Source organism: Oratosquilla oratoria, chromosome 14 (genome assembly GCF_046742065.1).
Source record: "Oratosquilla oratoria isolate Oo_2021 chromosome 14, ASM4674206v1, whole genome shotgun sequence".
Lineage (NCBI taxonomy): Eukaryota > Metazoa > Arthropoda > Malacostraca > Stomatopoda > Squillidae > Oratosquilla > Oratosquilla oratoria.
The window spans coordinates 32,730,699-32,735,979 of record NC_134790.1 but is presented as its reverse complement, the minus strand read 5'-3'; the positions used below and the strand labels follow the sequence as shown (position 1 = coordinate 32,735,979).

General features: G+C 36.7%; 1 protein-coding gene across 1 annotated transcript in view; it reads left to right on the top strand.

Moving 5' to 3' along the window:
- Positions 1-3,122: 3,122 nt before the first annotated feature.
- p120ctn (adherens junction protein p120) overlaps positions 3,123-5,281 on the top strand; it is a 751,624-nt gene continuing 749,465 nt past the window's right edge. Inside the window, exon 1 of the mRNA XM_076197956.1 lies at positions 3,123-3,793. The gene's annotated coding sequence lies outside the window, so the exon portion shown is untranslated. The remainder of the gene's footprint in view (positions 3,794-5,281) is intronic.

Sequence of the window (5,281 nt, the reverse complement as noted above, 5' to 3'; positions counted from 1 at the left end):
GAATCTTAAAGCTTCGAACTGAACTACATTGCACTGCCTCTGCAGGAAGTTTATTCCATTCATTAACTACACGGTTGGCAAAGTTCTTTCTACACACTTTCGAATTAAATCTCTTTCCTGACATTTTGGAACCATTATTTTTGCCTTATTCTCATTCAGCATGAAAATTTTGTCACTTTTAATGTTGTCAATTCTCTTTAGAATCTTAAAGACATGTATCAAGTCACCTCCGAGTCTACGTTTTTTTTTTTTTTAGGAAAAACAGATTCATTTGTTTTAGTCGATTTTCGTTTGAAAAGTTGCCGCTCGTCACGTATAATTTCGTTATTTTTTTAAGTTGTAGAATATCAGTGTATGTTTTGAAAGTCAAAATGTATCTCATGTAGATAATGTAAGTATACGCCCAAGACCAATTTGAAGTGTATATCTTGATATAACCAGATATCATTAACCATATTATCTATATACAATTATGTCTCCCACCCCTAAAAATATCCTGCCCCCCCCCACCACAAAAATTCCTTCGTACGCCCTTGCACTGAATATATTTTAAGAACATAAAAATGAAGGAGACTGCAAGAGACCTACAATAGGCGGTTCCATGTCCATTGCCACCTACCACTCCGATCCGTAAAGTTATCTAACCTCAACAGCCTATATTTTCAGCGCTCCCTACATGGTTACTAAGTCTATTCCATTTGTTAACCACTCTATTGGTAAATCAGTCCTTGCCTATTTACTTTTTAAAAGAAAATTTGTCCTATTCAAATCAATTTTGTTCTGGTTACCGCAACACAGCTTGAATTGCCTCAAATAACCTTCGCACCGAAGCATTTCCGTCAATTAATCGGAGGAAATCGACAGTCTCCAACAAAGTTGGAGGTATGTTGGAGGACATACCTCCAACTTTGTTGGACGAAAATGTCCAACTTTCTAACGTTAATCGTTGTCTGCAAGTTTGATGATGTCCATTAGAGAAATCAATCAGCTTCAATACTATATACATTGAATTTGTAATGGACATTTGCAATTACGCTCGTAAGAATTAGTAAACAGGCATCTATGAGTAAACATATTTTTTCATGTTTTGGGTGTTATTAAATTATTAGAATGTTTTGGCACTATGATAGCTCTTTCATATATTTTTTCATTGGGAAAATTATTTATAATCTCTTTGTAATAATGTGATTTTGCATAAGGAAGTTCTTGAACATCACATGTAGGCTTGAGAATGTACCAAATTAAAAATACACACATATACATACATACTGTGTTGTGTCTTGCGACACTGCTTCTGACCCAGGGCAGTGGACAAGGTGCAGGGATGACCCGTCATCCAGGAGGTGATAAGATAAGGAGGGTGGAGGGGTGTGGAGTGTATTCAGGGATGGAATGGGTGGGAATGATTTTATGCCTTTCCCTTTTGGGCTACCTTCCTTGTAAGGGGGAAAAAGCCTTGGTAAATTAAAAGTAACTACTGACAATAACAGCAATTCTGAAAAGAACAGTAACAAGATCTTCGAAGTTGCACTGACATATCTCTTTTCTATACCAAGTTCAAATATATATATATATATATATATATATATATATATATATATATATATATATATATATATATATATATATATATATATATATATATATAATTCTCAATAAAAAGTAGGATCCCACTTATCCACATCCATTATGCTGGTGGAAGAAACGCGCGGGAAATTGTAAACATAACAGGCATTTGAATATAATTCAAAAAACTGACTCGTTGCTATTACCTCCCCAGATTTTATATAATTCACTGTGATATGCAGGTAATTTTGATACACGATTATAATAATAATACTATCTAACAAAAACAGGAATAAAAAATTCTCTCTGGTTGTAAAAGGGTTCTTGTTAATAGCCATAATTTCCACTGAACTGACAATTTTACTCCAAAAAGCACTTAATGGTTGCCAAAACCGTCAACTGCGCCCCATATGTTCAGGCAGCCAGGACAAATAATCACGGATAAGTGTTGGGGATGGAACCCGAGCCACCACAACATTTGTGTCATGGATAAATATGACTATAGTACTTGAGTTTCTTGGTAAGAATAAGCAGCCACAGGATCCTGATATCTGTTAATATTATGCTTTATTTTTCTTTGTCGTAATGTTCTTAATAATCTTTAAATCAAAGCCAACCCTGAGCTAACATAAAAACCGCTAGAATATATTAAAAAATTTTGCAACTAAATTTTAGATGCAATGTCAACATTCATGCCCAGAAGTCGCCCTTCATTATATCTAACCGGGTCACCTGACGCCACTGAGAAGATGTAAGGTTACAAATTTTTTAAAGAAAACATAAATGCACATATGCACAAACGTGTAAAACATACAAAATTATAAATAAACATCAGCGTAAGAAGTGAAGTGATCGATTACAACGTTATCTAATGTGCACTTGTGATTACCAATAAAAACAGACTATTTGCACTTTCTTAGATGTAGAAAAAATGCCTATATCTCTTATAATAAAAAAAGGATATCTTAATAAAATGTATATCCCTGCATCTAGAGGTAGAATTAAATATTTCTATCAAACTCCACGGGGACCATGTGTGACCATGCTTTCTGACATGCGCTTGGTTTTCATGCAATGGAAGAACAGACACACCCGCGTGTTGTACTTAAACAGGCTATATTATCAGTTTGTCTCTCGAGAAATCCGTACATCGTCACCACATGCCACCAGACTCGGTTTCACACCTACGCCTTATGCTCTGGAACTCAGACACGCCTACGATTTCTGCAATGAAACCCAGACGCTTCGAATTTGTACGATGAGAGGAGGCGTTGGAACAGTCAGCAACTTGACAGATTCATTCACGTGTAATTTAAGAAAGAAATAGTACAATATGTTCCACTGTTTTGTTTTGCAAAATGACTCGAATGCATAAAATGTACCGGAAATGTAAGCCGATGGGAATAAATAGTCTACATAAGGGAGAATGCCTACCCGGTACCCACACGGCGACTTTCCGTATTGACGTGCTGGCTCGAAACGGTGCACATTTGAAGTGGCCGCCAAAGCGGAGCGCACTGCGCATGCGTCCTGACTCCCACAATGCACTACTTAAATTGTCAGTCTGCTTGTGTACAGTCGAGTGGTAACTTGGTGGAAGAATTTTCTCCACTGTAACGATTTTTACGTACAGACGGGATCTTGTAAGATGAAAATAAAATTGTTATTTCATATTTAAAGTGTTTAGTGACATGCTGACGTAAATATTTCCCCAGGATATATATATATTCTGAATTGACGAGATCAAGTCAAGCCTGGGTCAGTGTGAGGTGAGGCTGGGTTGTGTTTACTATGTGGGGCCGAGACAGTCCGCTTTCGTAGTGGCCTGTCATCAAGCCACTTCACCTTTTATCAGAGTTATAAGTGAGAAGACGTGTGATTGGAGTAGTGTGAGTGCAGGAGCAAGTATCTTAAGGTGGCAGTACTTGTAGTGAAGAGGTACGGGGCCGTGGCGTCACCTTAAGCGGGTGTGCACGGAAGACGTAAACACCTTAGCTTGGAGCAGCTCTTGTACCGTTGTGCCCGCAATTGGGCACTTGCCCTATCAACTCTCCCTTCCTTGTTAAAACTGCATCGTTCTGCCACTCCTTGGGGCACAGAGGCGCAGCAGAAGTGTGTACGTCGTCCTTGTGCATCGGGAACCCGGTGTGTCGTGAACCCACGGGCATCCTTGTCAAGTGGCCTCGCAAAAAACATGTTTTAGGCATCAGGGCTCGTACTATGTCAGGTACGTGACCTTCCAACCACCTGAAATATTTGTTTATGTATATTCTGTTATTTAGAAATCAAGTGAGCACCAGAATCGTGTTCAATTTGTTGTTAGGCAAAGATAAATAATAGTACCCTTGGATTCGTTGTGGAATGTAAACAATTTTTTTCTTTAAGTGAAAAAGTGTGTTGATATGTGGATGAGGTACAAATTATTGTCTTTCCAGAGTAGACAACTGTGGAATGATGATATACTGGTATTATTTATGCTTATAATAAATTTATATATTTTGCTTTAGTATTTTAAGGGTATTTTTTAATTTTTTAAGGCTAAGACAATTTAATTTTTCTTTATCCAAGAAATATCTAGTTTAAGAAAACATTTTTAATACTTTTGAGAAATAATAACGGGTAATTGTTAATGTTGGTGCAAATAATTTACTAACATAAATGTCTTACTGGTACTAAACTTGTTTGAATAAAACAAAGGGATCTTCTCCATAATGTTTTTGCCACAAGTTATTAATTTCTGAGATTTAGATTTATTTGTTGCATTTAGTACAAAAGAGGTGAGGAGGAAATCATATTTTGTGGATCTCCAAGGTTCATGTGCCGTCCTTAACAAATACCCGAAAATATTATTTAGTTTGATTCTCCAGAGATTACACCATTGTTTTGTCACCCTTAAGAAATTTATAAATTATTGTAATGAATGTAACCAAACCTAGGACAAACTTTACTAAGGAGAAAGGTCATTGCATAGTTCTTCCTTAATCATCCTCGCCATCTTAGTTCCTGTGAGTGGGTGGGTTTAGTTCAGCCATTAACATATATTTTAGTAAATTATTTCATAAAGCAATGCTGTTATTTTGCTTGACAATATTTTTATTGGAAATTATTTTCATAGAAAAAATATGAATGTAGGAAAGAAAAAGGGTGACACTGATTGCCTTTCAAAAACAGGCATATTGTTGGTACTAATATCCAACTCATGTCTAGGTAATGCACTCCCACTTATAATTTGATATTTCATCTTTATTAGATGTGACTGCTTTTTATATCAGCATTTCAAACAACATAGTATATTCTGTTGAAAATGAATGTTTATCATTTTTATTATAAAGTAATGGAGGAAGTCTTCTGCAAGAGAGACCAGGGGATTGATTGACTCGTTGATTGGAGGAGCATGCTCAAGGTGGTCCAGCAAGATGGACACTGAAGAGAATTACATCTCCACAATTTATTTTCAGATATCATTAATATCCTTGCATCCCAGTGGAGGTGCAGCAGCCTAGAGAGGTTGGCATTCATTCTTAGGACTGGACCCAGGATCTCTTAGTTAGCTTCAGTTATTTTTCCTCCATTTTTTCACATAAGGGGAACTGACATGCAGCAATTGCCTCTCTTCAATCAGATGGTGACAGAAATAGAATCACGCTGACACTGTACAACACAGGGAAGATCTGTCATGGACAGGAGAGTGACCCGAGATTATGAAGACAATATA